Below are 26,378 nucleotides of genomic sequence, written 5' to 3'. Positions count from 1 at the left end.
AAATTAAATGGATTGCAAGTACAGATGAAGCAAATCATCAGATTTTATTGCATGGATATCCATGAACACTTTAAAAGAGTTTTTTTTAACTCAGCTCTAATCATGACCCCTCAGTTATTTCTCCTACATAATTTTATGAATTTGTTCTTTAATAGGTTTCAGACCAAACAAAACTGTGTTCTTCAGAGGTTTATGGGAAGAGTCAAGCATTTTGACTACTTTTGCCATTCTCCTGTATTGGTGAATGCTATGTGTGCAGTAATTGGAAGGTTGTTCCACAGTGAGGGGCCAACACTCTGACATTTCCCAAAGGCTATATTGATATAAATTGAATGGCTCGGTGGTCAATCTACCTAATTCAAAAGGGTATGTGCTGGTTGGAAGATGATGACCACAACCAGCCACAGTGGTCAGGGCATTTTCTTCACATCTTTATGTTAAGATAATAGATGAAAGCAAGAGAAAGTTAATTCATAAGCAAATGGAAATGCTATAATTGGAAATAAAAATCTTAAGAGCTCCCTTGTAGGTTAAAACCAGCCAGAGAGATGCTAGATCATATCTACAAATACAAAACATCTAACTAGAGCTAGATAAAACTGTATTCCTTTTCCCCAGACACACCCACCATACTGGTTAACTCCCCTTTCCTACCACACAACCCCTACAGGTTGAAGTGAGATAAATAGGGCTCTCTTATCCACACACACACACACCTACCTTACAGGCCACAGAAATACTACACAAATGCATTCAGACTCTACAGGCTAGACTTAAACAGTTATAAGGATCCAGATGCACCCATATAAGCCAAGAGTGGGCATGGAATGTTCATTTGATTTTAAAGACCCAAAGCCAGCTACAACATGCTTGCTGGTGTGTTTTGCTGTTTTCCTTTCTAAAACCATGGAAAGGTATATTTGGAGGATTAGAATGATTAATATTTCTAATACTTTGATATTAACTGAGGTATTTATATAAACTTAGTAAGAGCTTTCAAGATCTGCTACTGAGTAAGCTAAACAGCTCAAGTTGGTAACTGTGTTAGATGGAGGACTAGCGCAATGCCCCATTGTTAAATGTCCCCTTCAGCTGGTTCTAAGTGTACAGCAGGGGTTCTCAAACTGGGGGTTGGGCCCCTTCAGGGGGTCACAAGGTTATTATGTGGGGGGGTTGCGAACTGTCAGCCTCCACCCAAAACCCCACTTTGCCTCCAGCATTTATAATGGTGTAAAATATGTAAAGATATGTTTTTAATTTAAAAGGGTCATCACACACAGAGGCTTCCTATGTGAAAGGGGTCACCAGTATATAAGTTGGAGAACGACTGGTATACAGCTCTTGGTATAAGAGAGGCCTACCTTATCTCCTTCTAGGAGGGTTTATTTCCCTTATAGGAAGATCTGGAACCAGACAGAACTGTGGGCACAGTTTTAAGGAAGATCAGATACTGGAAGCTGAAAGAGGAACTCTGGTGAGAAAGTCCCATGGCTAAGGACCCTGTCTGGAAAATCTCAAGAGAAGCAAGATTCAGTGGACTGTGCCCAGAACTTAGAGCTCCAGAGTTCTTTTTCCTGACTTAGTTCCTATGTGGCCTTGGGCAAATCATTTCACTTCTCTTGATCTCAGTTCTCCCAGCTGTAAAAATGATATTAATACTTACTACCTGAGCAGCTAATAGGAGGATCAAAGCTTTGAAAACACTGAGTGATAAGTACTTTGATTTTGATCCTGGAAGATTCAGCCAAATAAAGGATGGGCAAGTTTCCCCTTTTCAAGATCTGTATTTATTTTTTATACCACAGGAGGTACAGCAGCCTGTACTACTTAGAAAACATTTTGTTGCGGTCCCAGTGATTTCTTATGAACTTTTTCCCCATTGTGGAGTTATTTTTCTTATCCTGAACATTTAAAACTTTCTGAGATGTTCTACAGATGGCTAAAACCTGAAAGCTGCTTAAAATTCTACTACCCCCACATAATATAGACTCACTAAAGCAAGAGCAATGGCCAGTTTCCAGCTAGGCTGGACTTCCGCCAGCTTTTTAAATGAATATATGTAATTTAGTTCATATTTTCATACCTCTTTATTAAATACTTCCCAGTCCCATCTTGCCTAATATTTGAACCAGCAAGTTTAATGGCCATTCCTTCATTAAACATTACAAGCTTTTTAAGACCTTGGCAGTGCCGCATTTCATTCAATAACCTAGTGCCGCTACAAAGTCAACAGTGAGTGCAAAGCTAATCCCTCGTGCTCACTAATTATGGCCACTGCTGCAGCTTCTTGGGTGAGACAAGCTGAATCGCTGGGGAAGTGCAGGATTTCCAGGCCAGTGGATTCAGCACTCCAGCTATATCTCATGTCTTGACACTAGATGTCAGCGAAGGGTAATTGTTGTCTCAATTTAGAGGCCAGCCCAGGTAGCTACTAGCAACCTAAGTTAATGTTTTATAGCAAAGGTGAAGTATAGCTCAATACAAGCAGCAGATATATATTACAATAGAAAAGGATATGGTTGTCTAGTGTTTTTAAAGGCAGTCATAAAAGATGAATAATGATGCAGTTTAAAGCTAAAAGACAGCTGCCAAGCTGAATGGCCATGATGGATGTCTAAACACCCAGCGTGGAGAAAACCTGTTCCCTAGAGACCACCATCCAAAAAATTAATTACTACGATTCAGCATCTTTAAATGTGCCACTTAATATACTGCCACCATAATTAAATTTCCAGCCCTGTGACCTTGAGACCATTTCCTGAGATAATAAATGAGATCAAGGTTTAATCGATGCAGATGCAAGTAGAAACTGTCCAAGGAAGCACAAAACCATCACAATACAGTCAAGGTCAGGAAAGAAAAACCAAATGAAGCTACGAATCAACTCTAATTACTTTCTTGTGCTAAAAGGTGTTTATTTTAATTTGCTTTATTTGCAAACAATAATTCCACCGTGGTACTGTGTGACAGCAGCTTTTAAACTCCAGCCACTAGAGAAGGCAGCAAGGAACTGGTTTTGTTCCCCTTTACCTGCCACATTTGATACAAAACTCAGCTGTTTTTAGTAGCCAACGGCAAGATTTAGTGGCCAAACTTATTAAAAATCAGACAGTAAAATGCTAAGAACCAGCTGATTAGCCCAACTACTGTCCTGCTGTGCCAATGCAAGGAACTACAAACACAAGTGCAAGCAGGAATTCAATCAGGGAGGCAAAGACTGATAAGCTGATTCACTTCCTTTTAAAGTCTAGGTGACCCACTAGCGTTGATTTGAGCCACATTGCTAGACCTTATTGACTGTCCCAGAAACTGAATTTGGCCAGGAAACACCACAAGAAATATGCTGTCTGCTGAGAGAAGTTGGTTTCATGCTTGGAAGGCTCAGGCATCTTGGAGAATATAATGTAGCCTCTTCCAAGACATATCTCCTAAAGATAAGGCCACTTAAATGACCAGAAATAAGAAGCAGTTACTACAAGAGCAGCATTTTTGTTATGTACTATTTAATACACACCTGGGCAGCTACATTATTAAGTTACATTCTGTGAGAAGGTGCCTGCCCTACCCTGGGCTCTAAGGGGTTAATAGAGGCCCAGGGAGACTGAGCAGGAGGCAGCCAATTAGAGAAGGCTGAAGGGAGCAGCCAAACAGGGCCAAGCAGGCTCATATAAAAAGAGATCTTCAGGACAGAGGAAGGCAGTTCTTTGCTGGGAGCCCAGGACGGACGGACGGACTGACTCAGTCAGTCAGTCTCTGGAGGGCTGAGAGAACTGCCTGTACCCTGGACAGAGCAGTACTGTTAGCAGTGACCAGGGGAGTGAGACAGCTCCTGGCTGGCTGCTGGGGTTTGCAGGCTGAGGCCCTGAGGTAAGGGCAAAGAGGATGCTAGGGTCACAAGGAAGTGGCCAGACAATTCACTGCAGTAGCCACTAAGGGAAGTGTCTTAACAGCAGACTTCAAGTCCCCTGGAAAGGGGGGAGCACAGTGTCTGGCATGGCTGGAGGACTGTCACTGAAGAGGATGCTGTGGTCCTTGGAGAGACGTGGATCCTAGAGCAGGAGTGATGGTGGCAAGGCAGCACCCGAAGAGGGTGCACTAACATGCAGAGCTAATTCCCATGACAGCTGGCAGGAGGCAGCAGAATGGTGAGGGGATACCGTTACACATACAATCAGAGTGTAAATAACAACTTTTTGGCACTTGCGGTGCTCACCCTAGCTGGACAAGCATTCCCAGTTAGAAGGGCCATAAGGGTCTCTCCCCACTCCTTTCAGCGGGGAAAGCTACCTTGCTATTGAATGGCTCCTGCTTCTTGATTATCCCAACAAATCCATGTCTCCCAGGCTATTCAGATAATTGGGAGTATACTGTACTACAATTAATGAGTACCGATTAATTATATCACCAGGGCACAGTTTTAGAGCATATAGGAGTTGTAGGATTGTGCCATACTTAATGCATGGTTAATATTAGGAGCTAATCCTCTAGGCATATACATATAAGGAACTTGACTTGATGAAGGCCATAATGTACTACTCAAACTGCCACCTTCCTCTGGAGAAAGGGAAATTGTGAGTAAAATGGCCACCATGTTCATAGAAAGACAAATCCATCATAGAGCTGGAGTCCAGACTAAGAGCAACGCAAATTGTTCTGCAACAGGGAAGGAAGCACAATGTAAAAAGGTACAAAATCTGAAAAAACTCACCTACTGATTTCACCTCAGTCTGGCAGAAGCTAGCTAATGTGGTAGACCTCCCCAGAGAAACCTCAGAGTTCAAAGTTCTTAGAGCTACTTGGGGCTTGGAAAAAACCAATATGAAGTTATTGTCTCAAAACAATTTATTCAATTTTCTAAGGCTGGCGGAGGGGAAGGAAAACAAACCATACAGATTACTCTCCTTCAAGCTGAATCAAAATGGTTTTTAAAAATGTAATTAAAAAACCAAATATGACAAGTTGTCAGAAGGTCATTTTTCAGTGTTCCATTGTCAGGTCAGTGGGTTATAATTTCCAGATATGTAATGCTGCTGTGAAAAAAATACTTTCACAGCATAAAGATGGCTTAATTAAAGAATATGGGGCACAATCAAAAGCCTATTGAAGTCAATGACTTCAGGATTCCCATTGACTTCTGATTGGACCCTTAAATACTGCAGTCATCCACTGTGCTTAGTGATCTAAGTTATTTTCCTCATATAAATCTGTATTGTTAGGTAACAACTTTAAAATATATGAATGAAGGAAGTAACTGTAGTGTTCATATTCCCACTTGACAGGCTGTTTGTGATTAACTCACTGTTCTAACTACGTACTTAATGCAAGGTTTTGTACAGTTGCCACAAGCTGCCATGTAATGGGCACATACTGGCAATTCCCCATCTTTTCTTGTTGAAAGACCCAGTCAGATCTATTGAGAGATGCTGAGAGAAAGCTACTTAGGATAAGGTACAATGAGTAGGTTTCAAGAAGAAAATGCAACATTTCAATTACAAATTTTCATTTTACATTTTAGTCTAATTTGGTTTCTTTGTGGTAAACAAGATGTTTTACAAATGCCTAGTAGGAATAATTGATAGTTCACGCTTCTGTGTGTTATACTTGTTAAAATATTTGCATTTAAAAGCAAAGTTGGACTTCTAGCTCAAGGCTATATATATGTCTTTCCTAAGGAACATCAGACAAAAAAGCATTTTGAATTATAATTGTTTTTGAAATCTCATATTTAAAGAGGCATTCCTCCTGTTAGCCCTCCCCATCAACTAGTGCATCCTGGTGATATGGTGGTTTAGGGAAGTATACTGAATGGAGCCTGATCCTCCAAATAGTCTCTGTTCACACAACTAGCTCCACTGAAATCAATAAGACTACTCACATGAGTAAGGATTACTTATGCAAATAAGTAATGAGGATCAAGCCTCAGGTAATCAGCATTAGAATGAGATGTATTTTAAGAGGATCTCTTCTACTAAGATCAATATTTTAGTTAACTTCATCACTTGATTCAGAAAAGCAAATTGTTTCAACTTGTACAGAAGGTAATGATGGTGAGATGAGGACCTGGTGCTCAAAACACCTCCTGAATTCTTTGTACATGCATTAATTACCATGTTTATTACAGTAGTGCATTATGTATATGGGTTATGTTACTGTAGCAACCTTGGTTGCATTTTAGCAAAGGTCTTTTTTGAGGAGGACAGAAACCAAGTGTCTTAAATTAGATGATCCATCTCTCTAGCATTGCCTATAGTACACTTTTAAAACAAACTCCTTATTTTGATATGATTGTGAATAATTGAGTGAGCCACACAATGATGGTCAAGATTTATCATGGCTACCCTCAAATAATATGTAATGTATCAGCCAACTCCAACAACTTTGTTCCAACCTGGCAACACTTGATAATGTAGACAAGTCACCTACTTCTTCTATGCTTAGAATCTCAAGTTGTCTACTGACAAACTTCTCATGCCAGATCTTGGCCATTATTCTGCTCCCTTTACACTGCTCTCACAGTGCAAAGGGGGTGAAAACTGCCCATTCTCACCTTCCTGTGCTGGGGGAATCACCGGCAAGTGTGGAGCAGGTGTAACTAGTGAAAGATGGATTGGGATGGGAGGGAGTGTGGATGGAGTGCATTCTTATTACCGGTTGGTTGCCAGTCTCTTGGGAGCTGTTATCAGCTGGATGACTTTAAAGCATCCCTCAGCCTGCTCTGAACTTCACTGAGGCGGACATAAAACTGGCCCCAATATCAGAGACAGAATCACTGGCTCCTTGATAGCAAACACCACCCTTGGCAGACTATTAGGGTAATTGTAGTTATGTAATCCTGCCTGCCCCACCCTGTCATTTGCTCTGTGTGGGGCAGAATTTCTGGCTTTTGTTACAGATGCTGCAACAGTGGGCAGTATCATATCAATGCAAACCAAGATAATCATTAAACACTGGCAGTAATATTACTATTAAACTTCAGACTGGCAGATGAAGTCTGCAAAGATACATGGTGTATTGAAAGAAAATCAGTGACAATGGCCTTGACAATAGCATGATATCCATAAGGCATCACTTACATGTTTATGCAATCATATGAAGGCATACTATGCTGTCAAATTATTTTGGGGTACACTGGGGAATAAAATAGAGCAGAAGAAAAGCTTATGATGTTATTGTTTGGTTAGGCATAGGTGCATCAACTCATATCTGATACCATATCCAGCTGTGGGACTTGCCTGCAGCATAACCATCCCAATCAAAAGGAAACTAATTATCCATGAAATACCTCCCTGTCCTTGGCAAATACTGGGCACTGATATTTTTCTGGAATGGAAACCATATTAATAGTCTCCTACTGCAGATACTGCACTGGAGATGTGAAAACTAGAAGATGCTTAGAGTGAAACAGTGGGGAGTCTTTTAAACTGTTATTTTACAGATGTGTATTAATTTAACAAGTCAATCTTCTTCTGAGAGTCTCTCTGAAAAACGTTGCCTATTTGTCAGTGGTCCCTTTCTATGGTTCTTTCATTCAAGGAGCCCCTTCGGCGCTGACAATTCAGCCCAATGGCATTTGGTTCCTGGAGGTTATATCCAAACACTTCTGTCATTCAGAAGACAATTTCCCAAAATCCTATTGAAAAGGAGATGCTCTAATATTCAACATCACCAAGTGAGGGGGTGCTGGAAAAGGTGTAGAGCAGTACCACTTTCTTGCTATGATAGGCGGTTAATTTAAACTTGGAAAATTATGTTAAATAGACTGATTTAACTCCCACTAGTATTTAGCTGGTAAAAACTATAGATTGCACTGCATTAGTGAAATGGCAATTTGTGAATGAGATCCTGAAGTCAGATAGTCATAAAAAAGGGGGAGAAAAATGTAGCATATTCCTATTGGGGGACAGGGAGATATAATGGTTAGTGCACTTGGCTCTAGTCAGAGTGGCCTGGTTTCCATTCCCAGCTCTGACACTGGCCTGCTGGGTGACCGTGGGCAAATCACTTCATTGCTCTGTGCCTCTGTTTCCCCTCTTGCCATTTTTCAGTCTTGTCTATTTGGGGCAAGAACTGTCTATGCAACATCGAGCAAAATGGGGCTGCAATCTCAATTGGAGCCTTTAGACCAAGGGTGGGCAAACTGCAGACCGCTTTTAATCTGGCCCTTGAGCTCCATTGCTCCGCTCTGGCACTCTGGCCAGGGAGTGGGGTCAGAGGCTTGCCCCACTCTGCCCACCTGGGGTGCCAGCCAGGGAGCAGGGTCAGGGGCTTGTCCCGCTCCAGCACTCCCACCAGAGAATGGAGTTGGGGGCTTGCAAGCCCCTGCGCCTTGATCCCGAGCCCCAGCAGGAGCACCAGGCTGGCAGGGGGAAAGGGAAAATGCCCCTGACCCTGCTCCCCAGCTGGAGCAACTGGTGGTGGAGTGGGGCAAGTGATGGGGTGGGCCTGGATGATTATTGTGTGATCAAATCAACAAACAGCTCAGTCATGTAATTTTCTAACATATTGTTCAGCAGAATTTTAATAGTGTTGATTTTGAAACAAATTAGTGTTGTCCCTGTTTGAACATGAATTAATTTGGTGAGCATTCATGGTCCACCATACAATTTCCATATCCAGATGTGGCCCTCAGGCTAAAAAAAGTTTGCCCGCCCCTGCTCTAGACACTACTGTAGTAAGTAGATACCACATGAATGGGTATTATGTGCATGTTATTAATACAATATATATGAAGTGTTGGGAAGTTATGTTAACTGAATGTATTGTACTCTTCCCACAATTCTGTTCACCTATGCACCTCTCAAAACTTTGCAAAGCTGAAGTCAGCTTTGACATTAGCAAAATAGGAAACTTTCCAAAGTAGAGATGCATGAATACCTTGTACCAAGTACAATTAGGGAGTACTTTCATGGTTCATCAGTAGTTGGAATGTAATATTCAAAACAAGAAATGGGAAAGTATAGGAAGGTACCTGGAATGCTAGGACCCAAAACAAAGGTAAGGAAGGTACAGAACAACAACTACTAAAGGAGCTGAGGACAAACTGGTGTGTTGGATGTAATGCGTTCTGCAACTTGTAAAATCATTCTATAAATTCTACTAGATGAACTGCATATTTTTGAAGCACACCTTCTGTGTAAGGTGAACATGTTATAGCCAGAAGGAGGGTACATACGTCTCCTTTTCATGTTGTATTGTCCAAAGACAAAACAATACATTTGGCTAAGTTCAGTTATTTTGATCTCTTGAACATTTTAAAGAATGAACCGGAAGTGCAGTCCAACAATTGGCTACACCTTTGAGTCAATGCAATAATTAAAAAATATTTATGCAGTTAGAGCTACAATATTTCATCTTAATCACTTACAGTTCAGTCACCTTGTCTAGCGACCAGCTAACAACACAGTAAGTGACTATATGCACCCAAAGTATAAGAGGAAGAACCTTGAAAATCAGTGGGTGTGTGTTTAGGTATATTAGGTGTAAACGGGAGCAGGGGGACACAAAATAAGGAGGTCTGAATGACAATAGGGAATGCATTATCTGGGCTAGGTCTCCTGAGGTTTATGATGCTTTACTCAGATGATATTTTGATAACTTAAACTTGATTACTTTTGTAATATTCTAATTCAGATTTTAATGAATAATCCAAAACTATTTTTCACAAGAGATTTTAAAATAGGAGTTTATATGTAATGCTGTCATCTGCTGGCTCTCAGCAGTAATTGCTGATCTTATGGTTCTAATGATGTGGTTATATTGAGCATGTGCAGAAAAAATATAAAGATGGCTGATGTTTGCACACTAAACAGTGTGAATCATAACAGGATATCAATATTAATCTACCTCCTATAAAATCATAAGACTTTTATTTAAAGAATAAGATACTGAACAACAATATAATCTGCGCTTTTCCACTTAGCCACAAACCATCTGGTTTCTCTCCAATTACTTGATTTTTTTTTTTACACCTCTAAATGTTACTGACCTAAAAAACATTTGATCAAACGCTGTTGAAAATCTAAACCCCCAAGCAAGTATTAAATTGGTCCACTCTGTGTCCTGTGCTGACAAGTCATTATACTCTAGAGCCTTACAATCCTTGGTAGTGTCTCAATTAGAGATAAAGACGAAGCAACAGTGTTCTAAAGATGCCCATCCATCTACATTTGACTTTATTCTCAAAATTAAAAAAAATAGAAATCTTTTCACAAGCGCTGCTGGAGTCAGTGATACACAACACTGTCTGCAGTAAGTTAATCAAGCAATAGCAAGACAACAACTGTAAAACCATAAAACCTGAGCTATTTTATGAAGTATAGATTTCCTCACTATACCTTGTGCGCTCTAACTCTCTCACACATACTGTCTCTTCCACAATGTAGAGCTTGCTTTACACATACAATCCTTAACTGCTGAAGAACAGTTTGCAGTGGTAAGCCTGAAATGCACATTCTCCACAAAAGAATCATGCATTTGCCTCCAAATATTCATATTTCCTGATTTTTTTATATACTCCTTTCTTCAGTTCTAACACTTGGTGTCTGCAGTGCAGAAATAGCCCCCAACTCCACCCTTGCTACCAGCCAGCCACATGTATGCAATAACAGGAAGAAAATCCATTATCTTTGGCACACCAAAAACACAAGTATCTATATACCAAGGTACTTGCAGTGATTTAGTGAACTAATTAGGAGTAAGTGCAACTGGCTCATTATATTCAAGAGTAAACTATTCTGGGTTATTCTTTATTATTCACCCTTGTTCATTACATGAGTAACCATTCCTACCTTTTCTGTAGCACTTTTCAACTCGAGATCTGGAAGCACTTAAAGCAACACTGTTGCCACTAGAGGGACACTTAATACTGAAGTACCAGAGCATTGTTTTCGATAACTTCTCCCCCTTTGAAAGTAGCAGCCATTTATTTCATTAACTACTATGGTCTTGGTTCTGAAAAGTAATTAAGCAAGTGTTTTAAGGCCATCTCTATTCAGGACAGCACTTAAAACCCATTCTTAAGTTTTGTCCTGAATGGGGTGCTTTCTTGACCTTCTCGACAGACCTGGATTCTTCTGGTTGATCTCTATGGACAGATACAACAGCCTATCTGGTCTCCTGCAGAGTGTCTGACATATCATGTCACCTCATATACGGCCTCTTTTTCCTTGTGGAGTAGTAGTGAGAGTATTGTGAACAGAGATATATCAGTTATACATCTTTCAAGGTCTACTGGAACCTTCAAGAGGTCTTTTGAAGTCCTTTTGAACTCATATATATTAGGTAGTTGTACTATGTAGAGCACGGGAACATTTTCTGTGGGCAACATTTCAGCAGATTCCCATTTGTCTCCTAATCACGCTTTCATACGGTTGCCAATTTTCAAAGAGGGGAATCATCTTTGCTCTCCTATGGTAATAGTTTCTCTGCATTGTTTAGGAGTTCTTAAAAATTGTGGTGACTGGTTAAAGTCAACTAGTTCTTAAAATATCAATCCATTAGTAACTGGGCATGGAATTCCAGATTGGCTTCTGAGGGTGCATGTAAGTATAATCTAATAAGGATTCCAATTATCCTCATTTGTTTGGTTTGAGTCTACTTGACAGTTTGTCCTACCTAGCCCAATTGTCCTCTGTAACTGTGCTTAAACCCTATGCTTTGCAAGAACTTTCCATTTTGTTTTAATGTATTGTGAACCATTATCTAAAACATCTTGAGCAGGACTTCTGTGTCTTGTGCAGACAAATTTTTCATATAAAGCCTTTGTTTCATTCAGTTCTTCTTATCTCATAGAAGCTTCAACTCAAAGCAGCTTGGTTTGCAAATTAAACTTCAAACCTGTCAATGGTCTTTGCTTTCCAAGCCAGAGAGGTAATTGAATATACTTTATCAGGGGCCTTCTGGTACTGATGAATGCTGTGGACACATTGAACATTTCAGAACTATATCAGCAATCCTTGTGTTCATACTGCGATGCTAGCAAACCTAGTGCCAGCTCATACAAAAGCCCACATCTCAACTAAATATTGACAAATGCATAGCTAGAATTAGTCTGGTTCACCTGTCTGCTAGTATTGTTACAACAGGTATTAGAGTTATACAAATGTGCTTAGTGTTTAGGCATCATTGAATGCTTGTAAGTCGCTGCCTGCATTAATCTCACTGCATTAATTAATATCAGTACCTCTGTACAGACGCTCCCCAATTTACGCAATTGTTCCATTCCAGAACGCCTTGCATAACTCGAATTTTGCTTAAGTCGGAAATGTATACTCGACCATTACGCAAAAAACAAAAACCCTCCTATTTCTAGCTTACAGAACTTTCTGTAACTGCAGATTTGCGTAAGTCATGTCTTGCATAACCTGGGGAGCATCTGTATACCATATTGTAAGGTAATATTTGAGCGTTTGCTTTGTAAGTCTCTGTAGCTGTGTAAATCACCAGACAGAGGAGAAACATTAATTTGCGTGAAATGCTGACCTAAAACAAAAAGGTGTTATGTCCTGCCCACAGAGAAGGCCCATCAACACCAGAAACTATTGTGGAACATCAAAAAGGAGAAAAACTTTGATTGCATTTTTCTCCTCCTCCTCCTCCCCATGAAAAGGAAACTGCAAGTGAATTCCTCCCATCAGCTGAGCTAGCAGATCAGAGAAGGGGGAAATGGAATAAAAATCCCTGACAGGAAGAAACTGTCTCTCTGTGCTGCTTGGACTCTTGAAGGCAAGATTTCTAGACATAAGCAAGGGATCCCCAGGTGATTAGCCTAGGTTAGCCCTAAGGGACATACAGAGCATGCTTATTATACAAACTTCTATTACCTTTTTAAATTTAAGACTAATTTGTGTATGTATGTTTACCTGCTTTAACCTTGTAAATAACTCCCATTTTTTCCTAGTTAATAAATCTTTAGGTAGTTTATTATAGGATTGGCTATGAGCGGTTGTCTTTGGTATGAGATCTAAGGTGCAATTGACCTGGGGCAAGTGACTGGTCCTTTGGGACTGGGAGTAACCTGAATATTATTGTGATTTTTGGGTGTAAGGGACCATCTATCACAAAAATATGCTCACCTGGATGACAAGGTTTACTGGAGTACCCAAGGGGACTGCCTGGGACTCCATGCTTAGGCTGTTATAGTGCCTGAAGAGTTTACACTTGGTTGGTGAAATCTGAATAGAGAACTCCCAGCCAATTTGGAGTTTGTGCCCAGCTTCTTTATAGTCTGCCCTGAGGTTGGTAGTCTCTCTTGAGCCACTGCAGGACAGTTTGACACATATGAGGCTACATAGTAATTTTTCTAGCTGCTTTTTGGGGGGGAGGGGGGCATATTTCCATACCCAGTTGAACTTCATGAATGGGATAGTATTTTCTTTCCTTATGCTGTTTGGCACCATTAATTCACCATTTGCACAGCAGTAATGATAAGCAAGGGATTGGACTTATCTCTAGCTCTGGCTATTCTGCTTAACATCCTTTTAACGACTCAGACTTTTTTGCATTCTCACAAGTTTGCTCTATCAGCTGCTGCATTTAGTTTTTATTAATGAACAGTTGGTAGGTTATTTGCATCTTCCCTACTGCTTTGGCTCCTGGTAAGTGTGCAATGAATAGTACGTCTGACACAACCATGTTCTAACCGGGCTCATTTAGTTTCAACTGGTGTTTGTTCAGTCTCATCACTATTCTTTCATTATTATGAAGGTGCCCTAGGCAATGGCATTTAAACAATGTCTTGTGACAGGGTTGGGCCAGATGGCTATAGGAGAGTAATAGAAGGCAGATATACTAGCCTCAGGCTAAGTAGGTCCCTTTTCCCTGGGTAAGATAACAGGGAAGGTTCCAGAACAATCAGGAACCTTCTAGAGACAATTAAGACAGGCTGATTAGAACACCTGCAGCCAATCAAGAAGCTGCTAGAATCAATTAAGGCAGGCTAATCAGGGTACCTGGGTTTTAAAAAGGAGCTCACTTCAGTTTGTGGTGTGCGTGTGAGGAGCTGGGAGCAAGAGGCACTAGGAGCTGAGAGTGAGAACGCAGACTGTTGGAGGACTGAGGTGTACAAGCATTAGCAGACACCAGGAGGAAGGTCCTATGGTGAGGATAAAGAAGGTGTTGGGAGGAGGCCATGGGGAAGTAGCCCAGCGAGTTGCAGCTGTCGCACAGCTGTTCCAGAAGGCACTCTAGACAACTGCATTCCACAGGGCCCTGGGCTGGAACCCGGAGTAGAGGGCGGTCCTGGATTCCCCCCAAATCCTCCCAACTCCCGGTCAGACACAGGAGGAGTCGAACATCACATAGACAAAGGGTTCTGTCTGTCTATGTGATGCTTTTGCCGAGAACAGATCAGAAATGCAAGCCTTCCAACTCCTGTTAAGTTAGTAAGTAAGCTAGCTAGAAAATGTGTTAGATTTTCTTTTGTTTAATGGCTGGTAAAATAAACTGTGCTGGGAGGGAGTGTATATTCCTGTTTTTGAATCTTTTTGTAACTTAAGGTTTTGCCTATGTTTGTCTCTGTTTTGAATCAGATTACCCTGTAAGGTATTTACCATCCTGATTGCTACAGAGGTGATTCTTTTACCCTTTCTTTAATTAAAATTCTTCTTTTAAGAACCTGATTGCTTTTTCATTGTTCTTAAGATCCAGGGGTTTGGGTCTGTGCTCATCTGTACCAATTGGTGAGGATTCTTATCAAGCCTTCCCCAGGAAAGGGGGTGTAGGGCTTGGGGGGATATTTTGGGGGAAGATGTCTCCAAGTGGTCTCTTTCCCTGTTTTGTTTAAAAAACGCTTGGTGGTGGCAGCATACAGTTCAAGGACAAGGCAAAGTTTGTACTTGGGGCAGTTTTTAACCTAAGCTGGCAAGAATAAGCTTAGGGAGACTTTCATGCAGGTCCCCACATCTGTACCCTAGAGTTCAGGGTGGGGAAGGAACCTTGACAGAAGGCCATGAGAGAAAAGTAGCCAGAGAATGAGACAGACTTCTGAGGCCCATGCGGATATTGAAAATGATAAGACAGTTGGGTTCCTATCATATTGTTGGTTGGTCCAAGTGAGTCCCTCCCTGGAGTTACTGTTTTAAGAGAGTTAGTGAAGATATTGATAGTTTGTAGATAGTGAATTTGTAGAGAGAGGTCTGACATCATCATGCCACTAAAAGATGCTAATAAGAGGTATTCACTGATTAATAATAAGCATTCAAATAATAGATTTAGTTTGAAACAAGAGACATTGAATTAAATATCAGCACAGCATATAATTAGTAAGATCGTAAAGAGAATGGAACCAGCTTTTGAAAGAGGTGGTAACAGTCACATCACTAGAAACCATAAAATCACAGTTGGATAGTACCTATAGTCTAGTCTGAAAATTAAGGACCATCCTGAGAGGTGCTTTGCATTTGTGATTCTTGTTAAAGTCAGTGGAAGCTGCAAATACTCTATACCTAAAATCTAAAACAGGAGGAATGATTGGTTGCCTATAGAATGGCTTCCAATGACACTTTATGAAGGCCTGATGATCACTGATGCTGATCATACAGGGACCTGACCACACCGTTGGCTTGTCACACTGAGGGGGAAACCATTCTCAGAGATGACCCCCCCCACCCCCCAAAAAAGTAGCTTTCACATTCATTGACTTCTTCATTTCAAAGTGAAGCATTAACCAGGAATATAAGACAAAGCTGGGGAACACCCACTTCTGGAATATCTTGGCTTTTATGACTCACAGCCATCATTGTAGCTATTTTAAAATAAGGCTATTGACCCTGGACTTCTCCTATTCTTTAATACGTCATTTAAAACATTGGCATTTTTAGGTACATAAGATTATGTTGAGCAAGTCATTGTAAGACTGTACGATGTCACATCTCTTGTGCAGTTTCATCTTGCCTTAGCAATTTTGGAAAGAATTTGAAACAAGATATTGTATTAGAACACGTATTACACCAAGATTTTGCAGCAGACTGCTATTCTGTGGAGGTTTATGTAAATGGCAAATTACTTTTTAGTCTGAGGACAATCTCCTTCTGTTGTGGCACATTTTGTTTATTGATTTAGGAAATCAATATTCCTGGTTGTACTAAAATCATTTGGTGCTATCAAAACCAGGACAACTGAGGTTTTCCTAGGGCTGTGCCAAGCCACCACCCAAGTACTCCCAGGCCTGGTCCAAAGTTCATTGAAATCATTGGAAAGACTGACACCAGCAGGCTTTAGATCAGGTCCTTGCTCCTGACTACAAACTTCATTGGAATTACATCACCAGCTGCAACAGAACAGTGTGATTCCTACTGTGAAATGAATATTCCTAGAGTATCAATCTTTTTATGAATTTAGTATCTTAATATGATCCACGACTTAAGTCACCTTTTGTACTGCTTTCTGTTTGGTTATAATATCTATTAATCATGTTAATCCAATAGAATCTGCCTTAATCAAATGTGAGTCAATTACCCAGTTCTTCAAATTATATTTTTAATGAAAGACATTTTTTAAGATTGAATACCAATTAGGGACGTGTTCAGAGAAGTATGGATATCTTTAGAGCATAGAAGCACTTGCCACGCCACACAAGGTATCTTTCATGCCCATTTCCAAGTGAAGTAGTTTGAAGAACACTTTTGAATTGGCACTGAAGTAGCAGCACACAGGAAGGGTTTGTATAGCTCTTGCCCACATGCACTGTTGCAAATCTTAGATTCCTAAATCTTGAGCACTATGACTCTTCCCCTGCCCCACTTCTCACTGCTACTCCAACCCCACATAGCTGGTTTGCTTGGGGTTTGCCCTGCTTCCCCCTCTCTGCATGCTACAGTTGTGAATATTGGCAGCATAGAAGTTGGAGCCACCACAGGGAGTCATTCTGGAGATAAATGTTCAATTGCTAGGTTTTCCTGACCTGCCTATTTTAATAACCTGTGCTACTTGGCCACCCATTCCAATATATTGACGTTGTTGATATACGCTCAGTATAAAGATAATGCACAAAACAATAGAAATTTCTATTTTTAGTAATTAAGTCAAACTGCATTAATGGTGATTTCATTATAAAATCATGGAGAAAAGCAGATGATTCCACAGAGATGCAGATTTATTTGACTGACCTCTTAAATATGCAGGTCTGTTAAATAAAGACTAAGGAAGAGGGGTCCATTTTTCAGATAGACTCATAAATCTCAAAAAGAAAGAGTACTTGTGGCACCTTAGAGACTAACAAATTTATTAGAGTATAAGCTTTCGTGAGCTACAGCTCCCTTCATCAGATGCATTTGGTGGAAAAAACAGAGGGGAGATTGATATACACACACAGAGAACATGAAACAATGGGTTTATCATACACACTGTAAGGAGAGTGATCACTTAAGATAAGCCATCACCAGCAGCAGGGGGGGGAAAAAGGAGGAAAACCTTTCATGGTGACAAGCAAGGTAGGCTAATTCCAGCAGTTAACAAGAATATCTGAGGAACAGTGGGGGGTGAGGAGGGAGAAATACCATGGGGAAATAGTTTTACTTTGTGTAATGACTCATTCATTCCCAGTCTCTATTCAAGCCTAAGTTAATTGTATCCAGTTTGCAAATTAATTCCAATTCAGCAGTCTCTCGTTGGAGTCTGTTTTTGAAGCTTTTTTGTTGAAGGATAGCCACGCTCAGGTCTGTAATCGAGTGACCGGAGAGATTGAAGTGTTCTCCAACTGGTTTTTGAATGTTATAATTCTTGACGTCTGATTTGTGTCCATTGGATTCTTTTACGTAGAGACTGTCCAGTTTGGCCAATGTACATGGCAGAGGGGCATTGCTGGCACATGATGGCATATATCACATTGGTAGATGTGCAGGTGAACGAGCCTCTGATAGTGTGGCTGATGTGATTAGGCCCTATGATGGTATCCCCTGAATAGGTATGTGGACAGAGTTGGCAACGGGCTTTGTTGCAAGGATAGGTTCCTGGGTTAGTGGTTCTGTTGTGTGGTGTGTGGTTGCTGGTGAGTATTTGCTTCAGATTGGGGGGCTGTCTGTAAGCAAGGACTGGCCTGTCTCCCAAGATCTGTGAGTGATGGGTCGTCCTTCAGGATAAGTTGTAGATCCTTGATGATGCGTTGGAGAGGTTTTAGTTGGGGGCTGAAGGTGATGGCTAGTGGCGTTCTGTTTTCTTTGTTGGGCCTGTCCTGTAGCAGGTGACTTCTGGGTACTCTTCTGGCTCTGTCCATCTGTTTCTTCACTTCAGCAGGTGGGTATTGTGGTTGTAGGAATGCATGATAGAGATCTTGTAGGTGTTTGTCTCTGTCTGAGGGGTTGGAGCAAATGCGGTTATATCGTAGAGCTTGGCTGTAGACAATGGATCGAGTGGTATGATCTGGATGAAAGTTAGAGGCATGTAGGTAGGAATAGCGGTCAGTAGGTTTCCGATATAAGGTGGTGTTTATGTGACCATCGCTTATTAGCACCGTAGTGTCCAGGAAGTGGATCTCTTGTGTGGACTGGTCCAGGCTGAGGTTGATGGTGGGATGGAAATGGTTGAAATCATGGTGGAATTCCTCAAGGGCTTCTTTTCCATGGGTCCAGATGATGAAGATGTCATCAATGTAGCGCAAGTAGAGTAGGGGCATTAGGGGACGAGAGCTGAGGAAGCGTTGTTCTAAGTCAGCCATAAAAAATGTTGGCATACTGTGGGGCCATGTGGGTACCCATCGCTGTGCCGCTGATTTGAAGGTATACATTGTCCCCAAATGTGAAATAGTTATGGGTGAGGACAGTCACAAAATTCAGCCACCAGGTTAGCCGTGACAGTATCGGGGATACGGTTCCTGACGGCTTGTAGTCCATCTTTGTGTGGAATGTTGGTGTAGAGATTTCACCAATTTCCATCCCACCATCAACCTCAGCCTGGACCAGTCCACACAAGAGATCCACTTCCTGGACACTACGGTGCTAATAAGCAATGGTCACAAACACCACCCTATATTGGAAACCTACTGACCACTATTCCTACCTACATGCCTCTAACTTTCATCCAGATCATACCACTCGATCCATTGTCTACAGCCAAGCTCTACGATATAACCGCATTTGCTCCAACCCCTCAGACAGAGACAAACACCTACAAGATCTCTATCATGCATTCCTACAACTACAATACCCACCTGCTGAAGTGAAGAAACAGATTGACAGAGCCAGAAGAGTACCCAGAAGTCACCTACTACAGGACAGGCCCAACAAAGAAAAGAAAAGAACGCCACTAGCCATCACCTTCATCCCCCCAACTAAAACCTCTCCAACGCATCATCAAGGATCTACAACCTATCCTGAAGGACGACCCATCACTCTCACAGATCTTGAGAGACAGGCCAGTCCTTGCTTACAGACAGCCCCCCAATCTGAAGCAAATACTCACCAGCAACCACACACCACACAACAGAACCACTAACCCAGGAACCTATCCTTGCAACAAAGCCCGTTGCCAACTCTGTCCACATATCTATTCAGGGGATACCATCATAGGGCCTAATCACATCAGCCACACTATCAGAGGCTTGTTCACCTGCGCATCTACCAATGTGATAGATGCCATCATGTGCCAGCAATGCCCCTCTGCCATGTACATTGGCCAAACTGGACAGTCTCTACGTAAAAGAATGAATGGACACAAATCAGACGTCAAGAATTATAACATTCAAAAACCAGTTGGAGAACACTTCAATCTCTCTGGTCACTCGATCACAGACCTAAGAGTGGCTATACTTCAACAAAAAAGCTTCAAAAACAGACTCCAACGAGAGACTGCTGAATTGGAATTAATTTGCAAACTGGATACAATTAACTTAGGCTTGAAGAGAGACTGGGAATGAATGAGTCATTACACAAAGTAAAACTATTTCCCCATGGTATTTCTCCCTCCCCACCCCCCACTGTTCCTCAGATATTCTTGTTAACTGCTGGAATTAGCCTACCTTGCTTGTCACCATGAAAGGTTTTCCTCCTTTCCCCCCCCCTGCTGCTGGTGATGGCTCATCTTAAGTGATCACTTCTCCTTACAGTGTGTATGATATATATATATATATATATATATATATATATATATATATATATATATATATATATATATATACACACACACACACACACACACACACACACACACACACACACACACACAGAGAACATGAAACAATGGGTTTATCAATCTCCTCTGTTTTTTCCACCAAATGCATCCGATGAAGTGAGCTGTAGCTCACGAAAGCTTATGCTCTAATAAATGTTAGTCTATAAGGTGCCACAAGTACTCCTTTTCTTTTTGCGAATACAGACTAACATGGCTGCTACTCTGAAATAGATCTCAAAGTGTACCTGGCATGAAACTTAACTGAATTGATTCATTCAGGAAGAAAACAAATATGCTGCACTTATTGTACATAGTAACTTTTATCCCGGGTTTCAAAACAGTTTGGAAAAGGTGTGAAATTATAAGGAAATCAGGGGTGGCGGGAGAGAGATTAAGTGGTTTACCCACAGCTGCCAGGCAAACCAGTGCAGAGTCAAGAATAGACCCCAGGGGTTCTGAATAGAGCTGTTTGTGAATTGGTAAAATTCTCAATCTCATTGAAATTTTGACAGAAAAGTGGGATAAAAATTTCGGTTAAAAAAATCATTAAAATGTTGTCTTTTTGACCATCTCTATTTCTGATTCCTAGTCCCACCCTCTACTACATTAGGCATGTTTTCCAGTCAAGGACTGCCATTTTTGTGAGGTATTTCAGTGCTTCCCCTCTAGCACTAAAAACTTAATAGGTGAAATCCTGGCTCCAAAGAAAGCAAGTTTAGTTTTATCTTGGGGGGGGCGGGGGAGGGAGGGAGGAAGGACCAGCACTAGTTCATCCTTTTTAATTTAGATCTTTCCTTCTTGGAGTTGCAACCAAAAAAACCCCAAAACCAATTAACCCAAAAAAGGGGGGGGCAGGGAAGAAAATGTTAGTTAAACACATAGGAAAAAAATGGAGACTTTTCATACATCTGTATTTTCAGTTATTTTTATGTAGTGACTTTAGGAACTGTCATCAAAGGCAACTTCTGTGTCAGGTGAAAGTGATGTCAGACCAATGTCAGTGAAACACCATAAATACACAGGCATCTAATATGTTGTAAGGGCCAGATCTGAACAAGTTAATGGACAAAACATGCATTAATTGGGGCTTATGTTCTGATCAACAAATGTACATACAATGATCCTGATCCAAAGCTCATTTAAGTCAGTGGAAGGCTTTCCATAAATGTTAAGGCCACTAGGACCATTATGATTTTAGTCTAACCACCTACATAACCTAGGGCATGAAACATCACCCAACAATTTCTGCATCAAGCCCATAACTTCCGTTTAAGCTATAGCTTATTAGCTTATCTTTTAGACCAGTGGTTCTCAACCAGGGGTTCATGTACCCACAGGGGTATGCAGAGGCTTTCCAAGGGATACATCAACTTATTTAGGTATTTGCCTAGTTTTACAACAGGCTACATAAAAAGCACCAGCAAAGTCAGTACAAACTAAAATTTCATGACTTGTTTCTACTGCTCTATACACTGAAATGTAAGTATGATATTTCTATTTCAATTATATATAATTATATATAAATAAATAAAAGAGAAAGTAAGCAATTTTTCAGTAATAGTGAGCTGGGACACTTGTATTTTTGTTTTTTGTAAGTAGTTTTAAGAGAGGTGAAACTTAGGGGGTGTGCAAGACAAATCAGACTCCTGAAAGGGGTACAATAGTCTGGAAAGGTTGAAAACCAGTGTTTTAGATGGTCTTGATTTAAAGACTCCAACTGATAGAGAATCTATCATATCTCTAGGAAAGTTGTTTGAATGGTACATTACCCTCATTGTTCAAAATCTGCACCTTATTTCTAATCTGAATTTATCTAGCTTCATCTTGCAACTATTGGATCTTGTTATGCCTTTTCTGCTACATTAAAGAGCCCTCTACTATCAGCAGTCTCTTCATCCTGTAGGTACTTGTAGACCATGAATAAGTCATCTCTTAACCTTTTCTTGGTTAGATTAAATAGATTGAACTTCTTTAGTCTATAGTCTCCCACTTTAAGGCACGTATTCAGACTTCAAATCATTCACAGAGAACATTAAGAAAATGTTACTAGTTTATTCCAGGTACTTGGTTAGCAATTTACTCTGTGCATTGCTCTATATATTCAGCTATAGTAGGTACTGTAATTCTTTTTTAAAAACAATATACTTTGGCTGTATGCACACTTTTTGTATTAATTTTTGTAAATGTTCATGGAATTAAGTTTTAACCAGCATGAATGCTAGATTCACTTGCCATGAGCATTCATGTTAGAAACCTTATTTGAAAGGAGTTTTTTCATCAAGGAATTGAAACAATACCACGTGAGTTGCACAACAATTTGCAACTTGGCAACACAGCTCAAATTCTGGATTTCAAACAGGAAAGAGCAAGTGAAATCTGTGGAAAACTCTCAAAAAAAAGTCACATTTGGTTTGCAGATATTCTGCAAACAGAAAAAAGGAAAATTCATTAAAAAGGTTCTGTTATTATTGGATCTTAACACTGATAAATCCTCTCTCAAAGAAGTCGTGTTAGTTTGTATCAGCAATTTCCACTTCAAGCTAAATTCAGAATTGTTTACTGTGACTTTCCTATGTCAATACTTTTCTGTGTATTCATCTTTTTAATTGCCATGATAATTAAAACAATGGGTGCTTTTAAAACATCTTAATGTTCCACTAAATTATTTCACATTAAAATGCCTTAATTTACTGCTAATTTCATATCAATCAAACGTAAAATATTAAACAGAGATGTTTGGGGATTCTGTGAGAAATTTCATCAGCCAGCCCGCTCCTGAGTTTATGCTGTATACTGACTGATAAGCAGCATAATACACAGTTTATTTGCCAACTCTTAACAGCTAAAATGAGGTCCTTATTACTCACCATAACTGGATTGCCAATACAATATGGAAAAACATCACTGGGCTGGTGCCAAAATGACCTCATGTCATCGTTTTTCTTTCTGCAGTGTCAACATCACAGCCTTGAGAAAGCCCCTCCATTTAGCCTGAACAACTGCATAAAATGTAGATGATATGTCTAAGAGTCTGATCCTACATCCCCACATTGGGCTTGTCTTCACTACTGGGGTAAGTTGACCTAAGTTACACTACTCCAGCTACGTGAATAATCATAGAAGAGGTTGACATAGCTTAGGTTGACTTACCCCGGTGTCTTCACTGCGTTGCAGCGATGAGAGATGCTCTCTGGTTGACTTTACCTTACTCTTCTTGCAGAGCTGGAGTACCAGAGTCGACTGGAGAGCACTCTGCTGTCAGTTTAGTGGGTCTTCACTAGACCCACTAAATCGACACTCATAGGCAAATCTCTCAATGAACTCCATGGAGGTGTTACCCAAGTAAATATTAGTAAGGTTATGCCCTACACTGGGTTGTATTAAAACTGTACTACATTCAATAACAGACTAGACCAGCTCATTGAATTACCAATTAATGATGAAAAAAGGAGAGTAACTTTTTAAATATTGGATTTTAATATTTCATACATTTAAAGTATAAAGCAGGGCCTACTGTAAATAACTGCCACTGTTCTAACTCATCTATTTTTTCTGTTACACACTTGTCTACTCATGTTACAGAACCTAGGAGAAATGAGAATCCCAATATTTTGAATGTCTTTTATGGACTCTATGGACCATATCTGCAGCTATTCGCAAATAAAAGAAACGATAACTGTAAGCAGAATCTGAATGAACTCTCCCCTGATGTGTAGTGGTGAGCTGTGGAAAAGGACTTCAGGAGCTGATCTCATTTGCATGGGCACACACCCCCTGCCTGGGTGCTCAGCATGATGGGATTGCTTGCCCAAATGGTCACTTTTGGGATCCCCAGTCTCCTTGTTATTGGGGCAGGAGTAATAAACATTTGTTATCCTTGTTGTGTGAATCAAGGGCAGCAGAACTGTACTTGGCATTTCCTGATTGAGGGACTCACCCTCAACTAAACAGCACTCACTTGGCAGGGGACCTGGGTTCCAAAGGCCAGTGAGTTGAGGGAGTATAGGGACAGGTACTTGTATCCTGGTGGTGTGGGCCTTGCCTAAGGGTCTCAGACACATTTGATTCTTCCTCTCTGCACTGTGTAATAACAGAGCTACTTTAGACTCAATTAGTCTTGTTACAGGCTGAAGAGCTGAAATCACTGATACCTAGGTCTAAGTATTAGACCTGCTTTGGGACAGTGTCTCTGATGCAAGAGGCTGCCCCGTGTGCACTAGCAGTGAGGCTCCACCCGTAACAGCTGAAATCACAGAGCTGTGTTAAGTGGGTGTGTGTGTGTGTGGGGGGGGGGGGCTGAACACAACTTGGCACTGCCAGCAGGGCGGCTGGTGGAGAGGTGTGGTGAGCAGCCAGCAGGGTGGCTAGTGGAGAGGGTTGGCGAGTGGGCAGCAGGCAGAGAGGTGCAGACAGCAGGGTGGCTGGTGGAGAGGAGCGGCCAGCAGGGCAGCAGGTGAAGAGTGCCAGAGCAGAACCCCTCAAAGGGGGAGGTGAGTGAGTGCCCAAGCAGTGGCATGAGTAAGGTGCCTCCTTACCCTGCCCCTCCACCTAGGATGGGAGGTGAACTCTGCAGATGCATCTCTGAACTCTGGGTCTGCACTGTCCAAGGACTGCAACTGTGAGTGGGGTGCAAAGAAGGGATGGGTACATTAAAGGGACTTTTGGGTTGCTGGACTTAAGAACCTGAGGGGAAAAGGACACTACCCAATTTTCTTGGCAATGGGACTTTTGCTCAACGCTGTTTCCCCAAATTAATGCTGCATTATTTCCCTCCTTTTATTAAAAGTTTTTTGCTACACTCCGACTCTGTGCTTACAACAGGGGAAGTATTGCCTCTTAGGCACCCAAGGGGTGGTGTGTAATTGTCCCAGGTCACTGAGTGGGGGCTCAAGCCAGTTTTTGTGTTGTATTGTTGAAAAGGAACCCCTAGATACTGAACCCAGCACTTGTTGCTGCCAACTCTGACATAACTAAAAGTTAGGTCCTATCCTTCTCAACATGTGGAAAACTTGTACTAAAATTAGCAGAAAGAGTGTGTGCCATAGCCTAATAATTCCCCTTTAGAGGAAGCCTAATCTATAAATATTCTTTGGTTCAGCATCTTAGCTTTTCTTGGACACTGTTGGTCATGCACGCCCCTGTGTCCTTTTTGGGATGGGACACTGGTCATTATAGGTCCACAGGCAAGTCTGCGTGACCCTTCTGGGTCTCAAAGTAATGTGGCCTAACAGCCAAAGTCAATCTACCTGCCCTTTCTATCAGGGCTGCACAGCCTAGTGGCCAGAGTCAGTAGAGCAGCCCTCACAATCAGGGCTGTACAGCCTACCAGCCAAAGGCAGTAGGGCTGGTAGGGTGGGCAGTGGCCAGGGTAGGGGGACCCGGGCCCTCCCTTTCCACCAGGCCCTAACCCAAGACCCTGTCAGTGGTGGGGTTGCGCACCACCAGCTCAGCCGGGATCTGACCAAAACATGCCAAGCTAGTCTCTGGGTCTCCAAACACCTCCTTGAAAAGCCTCCGTAGGTTACTCCCTACCTGCTTCTCTGCAGCTTGTGGTCTCGTGGTTCCCCCGGTCTCCTCTCCCTCTGTGGTGTCCGGAGCCTGGGGTCTGTTGGTCGCTGCTGTCTGGCTGGCCTCTGCATCATGGAGTGTTGGCCGTCTATCAGCAGGAGCCTGCAGCACACCTCCTTCCTCTCTGGCAGTCAGCCCCCAAATGAACTGGGCTGCTCCCTTTTATACCTGGCCTCCAGCCAGAGCATGCCCAGCAGGGTCAAGGGGATGTGGCCTCCTTGGCCCAAAGAATGGAATTAACCCCTGCAGTCCCAGTGTGGGGCATGCATGCCCCATCACAGAACCTTTAAAAATGTACATTACATTACCCCTGGCTGAGGAGTTTTTCTTTTTCTTTTTTTCTTTTCTTTTTTTTTTGCACTGTATCAGAATTAGTAATCATTCAGAGAACTTTAATGATAATGCTTTTTGAAGTATCAAATAGTGATAACTAATTTAACTGAAGATCAACATAAATTTGTATGTTTATATCACAAAAAGTATGGGAATTTTATTTGTAAATTTATACAGAAAATCAAGTTTATTAAAGTGTATAATTAACTACAGAAATATTCCTGAGGCTAAGTGTCACATACATTAACAAAACAATACCCTTATGTTTTAATTAGCCATGATAGTGTTAGCAGAATTAGGCACAGAATGTTGTAGGATTATCACATATCAAAACTACACAGAACTCCAATTTTTAATCAGGTATTAATTTTCTG

The 26,378-nt window shown here is 41.3% G+C and overlaps 1 long non-coding RNA gene across 2 annotated transcripts in view; it reads right to left on the bottom strand.

The window, feature by feature from the left end:
• The window catches only part of LOC119862852, a 62,645-nt gene extending 36,514 nt beyond the window's left edge, over positions 1-26,131 (bottom strand). For both annotated transcript variants that reach the window (XR_005295403.2, XR_005295402.2), the window contains exon 1: positions 25,636-26,131. This is a non-coding gene — a long non-coding RNA (uncharacterized LOC119862852). The remainder of the gene's footprint in view (positions 1-25,635) is intronic.
• Positions 26,132-26,378: the final 247 nt, after the last annotated feature.

This window comes from Dermochelys coriacea, chromosome 10 (assembly GCF_009764565.3).
Source record: "Dermochelys coriacea isolate rDerCor1 chromosome 10, rDerCor1.pri.v4, whole genome shotgun sequence".
NCBI classification, from domain to species: domain Eukaryota; kingdom Metazoa; phylum Chordata; order Testudines; family Dermochelyidae; genus Dermochelys; species Dermochelys coriacea.
The sequence above is the reverse complement of the archived record's forward strand: the minus strand, read 5'-3'. Positions and strand labels throughout refer to the sequence as shown.